A 15,519-nucleotide genomic window follows, 5' to 3' on the forward strand; every position below is an offset into this window, starting at 1 on the left:
ACTTTATTAAATATAACCTAAGAAGACATCTATTTGATCAAAACTATAATTAAATAATCAATATAGTGAACTAAAATAGGAACTATAATCCTAACATTAATTTAACCAAATTTATTATCTTGTACTTATCACCTAAATAAATTACAACCAAATAATAATATAAATCAACAATATATTAAACTTAAGTTAACTAATTAATAAATAAAACAATTAACTAAAACTAAAAATTAGCTCATTCTACTAATACAACTAATCCTAACTAGCTCAATAATAAAATATCAACTAATACTAATTTAATAAAACAAACTAAATTTAAGAACTTTATCTTAAACAAACATACTTAAATTTTTTTAAATAAAACTAAAAAAACTAATAAGCAAATTTCTAATTACTACTTTATTAATACTAACTACTCTTAACATTTCTTTATAAAACTAATGCTAAAACTAACAATAATAATAATAACATACAAATTAATATAATAAAATTTAAACTAACCTAAAACTACACACTAACAACTAAATATAGTATTACCCACTAACCTAGGCTACAACCACTCATCAAAACTAATAAGAAAATTTCTAATTACTACTTTATTAATACTAACTACTCTTAACATTTCTTTATAAAACTAATGCTAAAACTAACAATAATAATAATAACATACAAATTAATATAATAAAATTTAAACTAACCTAAAACTACACACTAACAACTAAATATAGTATTACCCACTAACCTAGGCTACAACCACTCATCATCATCCCTAAACTAACTTACATACCTACGTAGCCAAGTGGCCTAGCCACCACTTGGCTTCCCTTCCAAGCTCCCATGCTACCCAATGTGGTTTGTGTGCTGACATAGGTCTGTCAGCGCAGACCTGATCACTCCCATCCTTGCATGAGAGCTGGTCCATGTTTGCTTTCAGCGCATAGGGGAAATGGTATGGGTTTAAATTAAAAGAAATTTCCTTTTTGCTGCCCCCCCCCCGAAATGACATGTCATGAATGCCATGCGTGTACAAATAGGCAAGTGGTTGGGATGTCCACGCCTAGCCTCCAATAAGAATAGAAGAAATAAGGTTTTTTTAGGTGGGGTTTAGGAGATGGTAAGGGTAGTAATGTCAAAAAGTTTATTAGGTGAATTTGATAGGAAGGGTTAGACAAGAATTTACATTTGCTATCAAACTCCATATAATATATGTATATATTTGCATCAACGAATTTGGTAAAAGAATTTCTTTAATTTCTATTTTTATTTTATTATTTTTTTGAAAGGAATCTAGCAAGGATATGCTCTGTTGTCTTTGGATCATTTCTTTTTGTCTTTTCAACTCTCATTTTAACTCCAGAGAGAAAATTTTCTCCTCAAGGTGTTTTTTTTCTAAGTATAAATTCTCTTATTAGGCTATTCCTTTCTCTCTCTTTTTTTATGCTATATTTTTTTTTGTTTTATAATTCATCATACATCAAAGGTATATGACCCTTTCATTTGAGTTCAAGGAGTTGCAAAATTTCTTAATCACATTTGATGCTTGTCACTTATATAATTTAACAAGGAGAGAGATAATTTTCTTGTTCACAATGTAGGATTTTTTAATCTCTTCTTAATACTTAAGCATCGAATTGGAAACTTCAACATATCAAATTGCTTCCCATTAACGTAATTAAAAACTTGAAATTCATAATTCAATAACATTATCCATTAATCTATTTTCTCACATACATATGCATAGTTTGAAAACACATAAGAGTAATGCAAGGAGGTTTTCACAATCTTTTCCTTTCTCTATTATTTAACCTGGTTCAAGGCTCCATCGAGAAAGAACCAGTAAGAAAACCTGATGTCTTTGCCAATACATCAAAATTCAAATACATTTTACATAATATTACAATTCAAATGAATTTTCTTCTAAATTCTTCACAAGTTCTTCCTTCCAATATATTCAATTTTTCAAGGAAGCAAGGCAAAGACAAGAGTTGACCTGGGGTGAAACATCACAACATCAAGAGCAATTCAAGCATACCCCCAACCCAATTTTACACAATAGGTTCAAACATAGAACCTGACTAGGGGGAGGTGGATTTTCTCAATGGGAGATGTCAATCACCATACCATAACATAGCCCTTTTGAGGCTAAAACTTCAAGAACTTCTGTTATTCAAAAAGGCCCTTTCGAGGCTATTACCACAAGGATTTTCATTCCCTTCCATATCAAGAATTCACAATATCAACAAGGTATATGATGACAAGTAGGGGCCCATACACCCTACCCTCTTTCCCTCCTCTCACCATGAGAGGAGACTCTACACCATTGAGGTCCAACTACGGCCCTTCCCCCGTACATGGCCACTTCTTCCCTATCCAAGGGTGAGTAATGCCAAAACAATCCCCATGAAATTCCCTCAAAACACAAAACATCAAAACAAGCATAAGAAGAACATCAAGAACAAGTTAAGATCCCTCCAAATCAATCCCAACACACAAGCAAGAAAAAAAAAAGAACAACACAACAAGTTACGCATGATTCAAGCATGAACAACATGCATAAACAAAATCAAAGAGTGAAGAACTCCTACCTTCACAAGAGTTATGGTAAAATGGAAAGTTGAGAAGAGCTTTTCCTTCTCTTCCTTCAATCTTCAAACTTTCTCTAAATCTAGAGATTGGGTAACCACCCCAAAACTACTCCAAAATCCTCTAAGTATGATCCTTAACTCAACTAGACTTCAACCAAATTCAAGATGGAGTTTGAGTCACCAATACATGGAGGAGACAATCAATTTTCGCAATCAACCAAAAATAGGGTTTTTGAGTGACCCTAAAAGTCAAACAAGGAGGCTAAGGGGGTGGAAAGTACTCCCAACCCATACCCTTACCCCTAGAGCACTTAAATTTAATGCTTTTAGGCATTAAAGTCTTAATAGGAACAATTAAAAGGTAGGATAATAGTAAGACCAAATAACAATCTTCAAAGAAACATAATGCAAAAATAACACAAATTAACAAGGGGTTTTAGTTCCATCTTTCCATTAGGTTTCTTGGCTACATATCCTGCACACTCATTGCACACATCATTAGGTTCAAGAAATCACATGCCTTATGTAATTTATGTATCAGGAAAATCATATAAATTTAAACTTCCTCTTTTCTTTTTTCTTTTTTTCTTTTTTTTCTAATAATCAATTATTTATCTAATTCTACTCATATTTTTTACTATTACAATTGCATAATTAAAATGTTAGTTTTGCATTTATTTACTTCATATCCGCACATGTTCATAAAGCATTAAATGCCGAAATCAAATATTTGAAAGTAAAGCATCACACATCATAAATAACATAATAATGTTCAGTGCATCAAACAATGTTTTGACATATCGAGTCATGAGTATCAAAATAATAATGTATCATCGATGCTAGGATGGGTTGGGGTGAGGCCTCACATGGGGAGTGTTACATGACAAGTTTAAACCTTGCAAATAATTTTTGTAAAAACTCTTTCTTTTAGGTGTATTAGGGGAAGGAGTGTAATCTTGTCAACCATGATTGGAAAGAGGAATAAGTGAGCACATGACCCCATGCATAGGTATTTTCTTGGGAGGGGACAAAGATTTGAAGATAATAAAGATTGATACAAAACATGTGAAGTTCATGAACAAGGTCAATATTAAGGGCATGGGATTAGTTGCTTAGAAACGTAGACAAGTAATGATAGGAGTTTAGTGGTAAGTTAAAAGATTATGCTTTAGGTGGAGAATTAGCATGGGCAGGATCAAGGTAGCTTAAATGTGTAGGTGTTTAGATTATTTACGGGATTAAAATATTATGTTTAAATAATGGGTCAAGGGTGTTTGAGAGATAGCATTGAGGTGTGAGTAAGTAACATCTAGTCAAGCTATAATAGGTAGATTTATTTTGAGGAGGCATGTTAGTTAATTAATTATTAAGTGGTATTGTTAGAATCATGTTAATATTAAAGCCATATGGTAGTAGTAAGATTTATAACTTTGGACATGTGTTAGTGGTAGGAAGATTTAGGAATATATGCTAATTTTTATTTAATAATTAATTATATGTAAATTAGTAAATTTAAATGAATAATAATAAAAAATAAATAAATAAAATAAAATAATAATAAAGACCATTAAGATAACAATTTCTTCTTTTAAGATTTAAATATTGATATTGTTTAGGACAACATAGTTATATCGATCCTGAGACAAGTTATAACAATCTATTTAAATAATTGGTATAGAATAACCTTATTCCATTTTACATAGTGGAGGTTGGTTGGGAAATTTTTGAAGGAGCTATGCTTCTTATATTTTGTTTTACATAGTTAAATAATTTCTTATTACATAACCTAAGGGAACAATTAGTAATGAAGAAATCAAGTATATGAGTGTGCATATACATTCAAATTAGTTAGGAATAGTGGATTAATGGTTTAATAATTATTTGGTGACATGTCATAGTGATTGTTAACATTCTAGCTTATATATTTAACCACTTATTCTATTTATCATCATAATTGTAAATTTTGATTGACATACAAAATTTGATTTATTATTATACTATACAACATGGACAACCATTAAGAAGTTTTATAAGGAAAATGGTATACATATATGTAGTACATCATATGAAGTGATGAAGGCAATGATGTAGGAGTTACTCATCTAGATGCCTTGTAATAAGGTTGTTATGGGTAGTTACCTAGGGGTATGACTTGTGTGATGTAGATATAATATATAGTATAATGTTAGAAAATTCTTTTTGGAACTAGCCATTAAGTTAGGAATAGGAAAAAATTAAATTAATAAGGTATGTTAGTAAATGGAATTAGTAGGATGGTTATGGAATGCGGGTTATTAATTTGGGGTTATTAATCTAATTAGGAAAGTTGTTAGTAAATTGGATTAATACAATGTTAGGGTGGTAAGACCTATAGATAGAAGTTAATAGAATAAAGGCAATTGGTAGACATTTAGTGTTTTAATTGGTTTGTAGTGAGAGACTTTGAACTATAGGATATATTTAGTAATTATAAATAAATATCTTATATATAGGTATTAGTGGAGTGATAGGCATATGCATTAGTAATGATTAAGTAATTGGTAATTAAGTAATATTTTCTTGTTAGAACACATAAATTTATTAATTGGTGGAATAAGCTATGAGTCAAATTTCTTAATCAAATCTTCATATTACCTTATTTATTGTCATTATATGGTATGTTTCCTAACAATAAGAAATAATCGGTAAATCATAATGCATCATAGAATTTGGAAAATGAATTAATGATAAATGGTTTAAATACCTAATTATAAAACATCTTCACTAAAACAACTATAGAACCATTATGACCACATCAATGAAGAAATTGTGTTTCACAATCAGATAAGTAATGACTCTCTTCAAAGATACGATGTGAATTTTGATACGATAACATTACCTAGCTAGTTCGATAGAACATTCAAAAAAGTAAAGATCAATACACATTACTTCTAGTTCACCTTAACAAATAAAAAAGGAATTGTTGGTTGTGTTTTTCCTTGTTAAATTTAGGGCATGACATAACTATACATTTTTTTATCATCCCTTTGAATGTTTCATCCATCACTCTTTAGAATTTGACCCTCTCATTGTTCAATCCAAAAGACATCCTTCGATATGCAAAGGTTCCCCATTTTGATGTAAATGTAGTCTTCAATCTATCTTCTTCATCTACCATTAATTGGTTGTATCCAAAATATATATCTAGAAAAGACATCATTTTAGACCTACTCCTAATTTTCAATACTTCATATAGTGAGGGAAAAGGGTAGTTATACTTCTGGGAAGCTAGGTTCAAATTGTGAAAATCCACACAAAGGAAAATTTCTCTAGTCTTTTTTTCTTATTGGAACCAAGTTAGCAACCCATGTAGAATGTCAGATTGAGAAGATAATCTTAACATCAATTAACTTTTGGACTTCTTTCATTATCAAAGGCTCAATTATGGGATTCACTAGTCTCCATGTTTAACGAAAATATTTGGCATTAGGCTTCAATAGAATGTTGTGAGTGATGATTTCATGATCATAGGTCTTGAGTTCTTCATGTATTCTATAAGCAATTGAAGTATACTAATTATTGAGGGTTACATGCCTTTCTTAATTCTTACTAACTTAGGATCTTTTTTGGTGCCCATAATATATGAATCACATTCTTCACTCCCTTTTTCTTCAACATTTCTTTTACTCTATACTAATTCATCTTGATCGAAGATATGTTCCAACTCTACCATCCCCTTAGGAATAGTATTGGTCTTCAAATTTATAATTTCATCTTCATACTCTAGCTCATCATCTTCGAGTTTTTCATTGGTAGTATCATCAATATCTTGTCCTTTGAAAATCCCATTGCACATAATGAAATCACGAATAGGCTAGTCATCTCGAAAGACTTGGAAGTTCGTAATGTTGTTTGGAATAGATAGGCTAGCAACCAATTCAATTGAAAACCTCTTTAGTTTTGTTCTTTTAATGGGTTGCAATGTATTTTGTGAAATGGCAAGGTCATCAAATACCATGTTCTTCTTCCTTGGAATGGAACTTATGTTCAAGGCCTCAAAAATCTTCCAATTAGTCCCAAACTCTTTTTAGATATGCAAGTAATCTTCTATATTTTCAAGAGTAGATTGGTTTCCAACTGTCTAATGACCATCTAAGAGTCTCCTTCAATTATGAGAGCTTTTACATCTTTCTCTAATGTGAAGATAAGTAAAAAAATCAAGGCTTCATAATATACATTATTGTTAGTACATCTAAATTGTAAGCAATATTCTGCATAAAAAGACCTACCTTTGGGATTAGTTAATTCAATACCTGCACTAGCTTCCAATTTTCATTTAGAATCATCAAACCTAAGTGTTTATATTGGTTTTTCTTTGGGCTTTCCACACTTGTGTTTATTTCTATGCATCTTTTCCTTCACTTGAGTCTTAAAATATTATTTCTTTGGGATCCATTTCAATCTTTTAGTTTGTGGACTTGGTGAGTTACCATAGTTTATCTTTGATATAGGGGTAGTTTGTTTCTCTTGTTAACTTTGAATATCCCCAATTAATTTGATGATTTTATCAATTTGAGGTTTAGGATGAACAACCACTGAGATCCAAACTTTGCATTTTACAAAATGTCTTCTCCTTAGAACCGTGATCATCACTAGTGGAGGGTTAAGTAAACCCTCACCATCTAAAGAAGTGTCAATATATGACACATTATAATCTTTTTTCTTCTTCATTAATCCCCACAGATTTATATATGCATGTAGAACTTGAACTTTTCTTTTGTAGATCATTTGGAGTTTGACCATTTTTTGATTGCATTATCTCCATGAGTACCCTAGAAACTACTTCATGACAATGTGAGCATTCAAATTCCAAATGACTAATTTTGTACAAACTACAAAATCCTAGAATAATCAATATATTTTGGTCTACTTCTTCACCTAAGCATTACAAGTTTGCAACCATAATTTCTATGAACTCAGTAACAAGTTCCTTTTTTTGGGGTATGGGTCATAGATACTTTATTTAGATTGTCTAATCTCTTAGTTGAAGTTATGTCAAGAGAAATCACTTTGTAGGAACCTAAATCAGCTTGAAAAAATGCTACCTCATTTGTTGTATTGTATTCCATGATCATTATCTTTAGTTTTGGCTCAGTATCAATCTTCATTTGATTGTTTAGTCCCTTCCAAGGTGGCCATATTTGAGTATAATCATTTGAGAACCATCCTCTTCAAAAAAAAATCATTGTCTACTTAGAAATAATCCATACGTTTTTGGGATTTCCACCACATGTATATCTATAATGTCTTGAATTTGGGTGTCTACAATTAACTATATTCTAACACCTTTCAATACCTAGATAAATTTCACTTCCTTCTTTTCAAGTTTTATCACTATCTGATTTGAGGGTTGAGCAGTGACTACCAACCTTTGAGCTATTAGAAGTGGCATGGTGTTATAAGATGCTCTTGAATCTATAAGAAAATTATGTACATTTTTTTCCAAAAATTCTAAGACTGAGAAAAAAGGAGGCACTTCAGCCTTGTCTTTATACATGGTAGGCATTTCCTCAGAAGTGTTGACTTTTTGTGATACTATTTTTTGAGGGACTACATTTGTATTAGGTATTGCCTTTGTATGACCAAGAGTCTTGAGTATTGCTTCCCTTTGATTCAGCCAATTTTGTAGCATATCAAACATAGACATATTAGCATTGGTTCTCTTTAAATCTTTCATTGTATTGTACTTCTTAATTGCCCATACAAGATTCTTTAGGATTGTAGGCACATTCCCTTGATTTTGATTTTGTTACCCAATGTAGGGTGGTCTAGTAGGTACTAGATTGTTATTATCTCTTTGATTAGGATGTGTTGGTTGTAGGGGATGAGGAATCCCATTAGTCATAGGTTCCCTTCAATTACGTAAATTGTAATTATTCCAATTTTCATTTTGAAAGGATAATGTATCTCTTTTGGTTGAGGATTTGATTCTTGACTAAAAGAAAGAAGAAGAGAATTCTTCATTAGTTTGTTTCTCCATTTCATGATTTTGTGGAAAATTGTTAGAATATAACATCATAGCATTGTATTGCATAGGAGACTCACTATTATTTCCTTGTGAATTCTAGTTCACTTCTTGATTTCCTTTGAAATATGAATCGTCATCTTTATGTACATTTTGATTACTATCATATTAGTTGATGTGTAGTGCCTACCCTCATTCACATCTTTTCTGGACATTGTTGTTATTATTATCAGACTATGATAGACTAGTTTTATGTTGATGGATTAGTGGTATTGTTTTGAGACTATCAGACATTATGTTATGGATTCAGTGGTTACATGATGAGATCATTTAGACTTTACATTTCATGTATGCATGATGATCATTATATTGCTTTCAATTATTATTGATGATTAGTTAGGTGGTTTATTATCTCATGTGTTTTATTATGGAAACTTACCCCATACTTGCATGTGTATGGTGTGCATGTTTTCATATTCTATGGCATTTCTGATATGGTTAAGGAAGGGAGTCATAGTCACCTGCTTAGTCGAGATCTACACGATGCACCACTTCTTGCCATTTCCTGTTTAGCTTAGCATTATATATATTGTATGTACATGCATGGTTTTCCTGTAGGTTGCAGGTACCGGGTATCGACTTCCCTGAATTGCCAGGATGAGCATACCCTATTATACTATCTCAATGATAAGAGAAGGGAGATAAATTCTCAAGTCCAAATCCCAAACCCTTAAACCAATTGTCCTAGTGAGGTAGGACAAGTATCTGGATATTTTAACCACCAAATGTGTCGGATGACATATTTTGTGATTTTTAACCCTTTAGACTGATTTTGTGTGAATTGCTCTATGATGGGTTTTTATATTTTATCTTGGAGGTCTATGGTGAATTTTCTATTAATTAAGTCTTAATAAATGGATTTAATTAATAAATTAATTATTTGAGAAGATTAATATAAAATATCATGGTCTTTGATATTTTGATTATAAATAATTAAATGTGAATTAATTGAGAAAAAAGGATTAAATAAAAATAAATTAAAAAATTAGAAATTAAAATTAATAATAATTATAAATAATAATAATAAAAGTAATAAATAAATAATAATAATAAAATTTATAAAAATTAAAATGAAAGTTGTAGAAATTTAAATAGAAATTATATAAAAAGTAAATTGGAGTTATAAGCTTGCCTAGGAGTTAATGCACCTTTCTATTTCTCTTATGTCAACAACACAGAGGTTAGTCCATCAATTTAAGCACATGGTGTCTACAACCTTATGATTCATCTAGAAGGTTGGAAAAGACACATGCTTAGTTGGTGACACCTTCTAGCTATTTCTAGAGGCATTCTAGATGTTTCCTAAGAACTCTTTATATTCAGGCATTCCTAGAAGCTTAGACATAGCATTTGGAGAGCATTTGGAGCATTGGAGGACTCAAGAATTCTGAAGAAGGGAGGAGCTTGCTCTGCGGGTTTTCTGAGGAAGAGCGAATTAGCATCAGAATTCGGGTAGATTCTTGTGATTTTACTTATGCTATTTTTGCATCTTGCATTCCTTGTCTTCTTCATGTCTTCCATATGTCTTCTGAGGATTTTCCTATTTTAATTGTATGCATTCTCAATATGGGTAGTTAAAATTTATTTGAGAATCTTTTATGCATAAATCAGAAAAGAACACGGGGCTAGGGTTTAAATTCATAGCCAAATCCATTAGATTAATATTTGGATAAATTTGAAATTTAAAGTTTATAGGAAAATTCTGAAAATTAAAATTTTTAAATAAACTGTTTATATTTTTGAATTTGCATACACATATACATACATATACATATATATATATATATATATATATCTGTGTGTGTGTGTGTGTGTGTGTGTGTGTGTGTGTGTGTACATGTTTATGTGTTGTGATATTGATTAACTCTGCATGTATACACACACACACACACACAGATATATATATATATATACATATATTTATTTATTTATTTAAAAATCTAATATCATACCATTGATCGAATACGTTAAAAAAAAAAAAAATGTTAAACTTTGTTAAAATCGAAATCACGTATAATAACCGGCGAGTTGAAATCGCTTATGCGATTTAAAAAAAAAGTAATATGCATAAAATGGGGGGGGGGATGAGACCCACACCCCCGTGCCCACTGCGGTTGCAGTGTACCAGCTGTCACAGGTACTACGACGACAGGGGTACACAGTACCCGCTAACGTCGCAGGCCCTGCGACCGCAGGGTCCTGCGTACCAGCGGCGACATATAATTATATATATGTGTTATAATAGTCATTTCATATGAAATCGATTTTCATTGTTATTAAATTTTCATATGTTATATTGTATCAATCAAAATTATTAATTCGATTTTATAAAATTTAATAATAATAATTATTTATATATTTATATATGTATGTATATATATATATATATATATATATATATATATATATATATATATATATATATATATATATATATATATATATATATATATATATATATATATATATATATATATATATATATATATATATATATATATGTTTACATGTAATATGTAAATATGTTATTTATAAATTAGAGTTATTAATTGATAAATGATTTATATCAAAGGTTCATTTTTACGATGAACTCTTGTATAATTTTCAACTATTAAGATTTAATTTAATTGTCTTAAATCATTAAATAAAGTATATGAAATTTAATTGATAGTTTGGTGGGGGACGTTTTCAAACAAATATTATAATTTGAAAATGGATTTTAGACCTATTATGGAAAACTTTTATTCATCCAAAATAGTACATGGAAAAACATACAAAATGTTCCTCCATTCATTCTCCAAACTTGGAAACATAAACTAAGACCTCTACATTTAAATTCAAGTTTGTAAATTTAGCAAAACCAAAACATGGGTTTGCATTGTGTATTCTTTATGCTATTGTTTTGGGTTTTGGGTTGACTAGTGTTGACCAGTTATAGGAAGTCTACCAGAGGCTTGGGGGATTATGTGATTGTGATTTCATGATGATGTTTTAAACTCGATCTTTATAAACCCAACTATGGTTATGTGAAGGAATGCTCTATGTAATGTTTGTAATTGCTGATTGTTATAGTTGAGATTCTTATGTATGAGACACTTGACTTAACCATTTTTGGTTCACCGATCAGTTATCCTTGGTTATTTTTCTAGTTGCCATGATGGGACTAAAATGTGGATTTATTCTTGATGATGTCATGTTGTGACATGTTTTGACTCAACCATTTTAGAGTCTTTGATCAGTATGATTGAGATATATTTTGGTTATTGAGAACCAATGGATACTTTTGATTATCAGTGATACTTCAGTTGCCAATAAAGAGTTGTTGTGATCATGATTTTCTATGGATGCTTGCTCATGGATATTTGATGCTTTTATGCATATTTGATGATTTTACTATGGATTATCTTTTGTGATTTTCAGATTTATGATTCCATGAGCTTAGGGTAGGATATTTGCATGTAGTGTTGGGAAGTGGCTTGCAATGGGGGCCGATGTTGGAATATTCAAATATGGAAAGAGTACTTATGAGAGGGGGGGTGAATCATAAGTATCATACTTTAGCCAATAAAACTTTTAACTGAAAGTAAATTGCATACATGTAAGTATATCAAATGATCATGAAACCAGACACATGCATCAATAACACTTAACACTAGAATTTGGTAACCCAAAAACCCTCCAGGAATAAGAAGGTAAAACTGGGGTGGGGATGATACCCACAAAAATTACTGCAACAATATTGTTCAACCACTTCTGATGGTTTGCCCTCTTAAAGGCCTGCCCTATTAAAGGCCTTACACTATGTCAATAGTGACCTGGTTAGAGGCTTTTAAACACTTAACATGAAGTGTTACCCTGTTAAAGGATTTTATCACCTAGTTAAAGGATTTATTGAAATAGCTATTAAGCTAACCTATCACCATAGGATTTTTATTCTAATACAATTGCTAGAAAGTATTAGGTACAATAAACCTGACTGATTATAATCCTTGATTGCTGATTGTAGGCACTTGTTCTACTTTCTCTAATTTGGATCCTTTTTTGATTTGATAATCCTCACTTCTGAAAATAGACTTCCTTGCGAACCCTTGTATATCTTCTCACACCTCTTATCTCTCTTTTTTTACAATGAAGTTTTGTCTTCCTTATAAAGACATTTTAAGATTTAGGGTTAGGTATGAATCTACAATCCATATTCAATCTTCATTTTCTTCTCAATACTTATCTTTTGCTGATTGGTTGCATGCCTTTACCACTCAATTCTCCCTCTTCAATTTTAGGGTTTCAAAATTGATTAGGTAGGATATAATGTATCTACCCCATATCTTGTTTTCTTCTTGAAACTTTGCCAGTTGTATCTTAAAAATGTTCTACATGGTGTTCTATGCCACCAACTCATCATTTTTATCTTCCTTTTAATTCACAAATTTCTAGATAACAACCTTGTCGGCTTAGATTTGGCGAATCTTCGATTTCCTAAATAATTTAGCAACTCAGCATTATTGAGTTACTGGTGCTCGACACCTCTGTGTTACTCGGCACCTATACCATATCGACACTTGAACTTAGTTGGCACTTGAACTTACTCGACACTTTATGTTACTCGGCACTTGATTCTACTTGGCACTTGTATTGCTCGACACTTATTCTTCACTCGGTAACTGATCTTTACTCGATATCTGATCTTCACTTGGCATGAATGATGTACTCAACATCCAATGTGGAATATGATTAAGTGTGTTGGCACTCAAGTGTCAAAAACATTATGATGTTAACAATCTCCCCCTTTGACATGAGTGACAAAAACACTTAACTGACCTTATAAGTACATTTACTAATCTGATTGGTATGAACATATTGAAAACTTTGATCAAAATTTATGTCTTACAATCTTACAATATATACCTCAAAAATTTTGTAACTCCCCCTGAGTTGATTGTGCCTTATATTTATATTATTTGTATATCAATGCTCCTCCTTTGTATCTGTTCTCCCCTTTTAATCTGTATAACTCCCCCTTTACAATCTATATCTCCCCCTTTTTGACACTTATGTCAAAGAGTGTTTAAGGATTAAGACCATATTTGGCCAAGAATGTGCTATTTACCTCCATAATCATTCTAAGAGCTGGATCCCAATTATTCAAAGCAATTTCTAGTGACTTATGCTAGATGGCAGTCTTGGCAGCAAGATGAACAAGTCCATCTAATGTAGAAAGATTTGGATCTTTCTTGAGTACATTTTCAGCATATACTTGCTCTTTATGGAGTATTTCTAAATGTGGGGTAATGCAGGACTGGAGTTGTATTACTTTGGCCTTGATATTGGCCTCATCTGCTGTTAATACAACTATTTCTTTGTTTGTGTGAAGCGATTGAGCAAAATGCTTCACACTTTGAGTTGGATCACTTGGTAGTTGCACGCTTGAAATGTTCAAATTTCTTTCCAAGCTTAGTATCCTTTGGCTAGTTTCTTGTGTGAAGTATGAAAAATCACACAACTTTTTGTATAGTAAGAATATATTCTCAAGTACCTTTTTCACCTTATCAATGAGCTTTGCCAATTCTACTTGTGAAAGTGCGATTTGTCTTGATATTTTCTCATTCACTTTCCCTTGAAATTTCTTTTCTGACCATTCCATAAGTTTTGCACTAGTTTCTAGGTCTTCATTTGTCACCTGGTCAACAATATTTGTTAATTGCTCTATAATATGCTTCAACTCATCCGGTGATTGCAAACTGAAGGCATCCATAAAGATGTCCTTGATCTCATAAAGTGTTTGCTAATTTTTATACTCTTTCCTAAGTATTTCTTGTCTTTTCATTCTATTTAGTGCATCCTGCACTTCATTGATTTGATCAATGGTTATTGATTTTGAGTCATAACTTGGTATGACTATCTCTTCATCTAATTTAGGGTCTCCATAATGAAGTACCCTTGCAATTCTGGTAGTACTAGATGATGGTACTGAAATTTGGAATGGCTTGTGTGAAGGAGTCCCCGAGGTAGGCAAATTTATTAGTGTTTGTATTGCCTCTTGTTCTTTAGGGGTTTTTACTATTTCCTCCTCTTTCTATTTACCATGATCAATTATTGTTATCTGTGGAAGTCCACCTTGTATTTGTGTTGTAGGATCAGATGTAATGGTTTGTCCTATTTGTTCCTTTCCTTGTTCTACAACTGCAGTTTTCTTTTGTCTTGCAGCATCAATTATACTAGTTGGTATATCAAATTGACTACTAGTAGTTGTGATAGAAGGTGGTTCTTGTGTATTCACCTTATCTTTAACTGTACTTTCTACTAGTTTTTGTAACTCATCTATACTGACCAATACTGGTTCTGTACATAATATTGCTTGTTGTGTTGACTGGTCAAGAATTCTTTTCAGATCTTCTACAGTTAATGGATTGACATTCTGACCAAAAGTATCAGGAACATCAGTAATTGTTATAGTATCTGCAGGTGGAATGGATGCTTGTGGAGGGCTAGGGGGTGGCAATTGTGTGTCTTGCACACTCTGATCTAGTTGCTCCTTTTGTTCAGCTGTTGCCATTGTATCCTGTTTTTGTGTCTTTTCCTCCTTTCCATCTACCCTTTCTTCTTCTCTCTTTTCTCTTTCTCTTCTCTTTTCTTCTTCTTCTTTTCTCTTTTTCCTCTCTTCTATTGGTATGGCTGCTTATTCCTTGTATTCTTCCTCAAGAAAATCTTCAATCTTTTTATACAAATTCTTCCATGATTTTATTGTTCTTTGAACAATCTCTTCCATTCTATTTTGAAGTATAAAGAATGCCCTGTATTTGGGTGTGAACCTGGTATTATTCCTTTTGAATACTTTGCTAATTTTTTCTCTAGTCAAATCTGACAATACACTGG

The sequence above is a fragment of the Cupressus sempervirens genome, chromosome 3 (genome assembly GCF_028749045.1).
Source record: "Cupressus sempervirens isolate cs-2001-9-10 chromosome 3, ASM2874904v1, whole genome shotgun sequence".
Taxonomy (NCBI): Eukaryota; Viridiplantae; Streptophyta; class Pinopsida; order Cupressales; family Cupressaceae; genus Cupressus; species Cupressus sempervirens.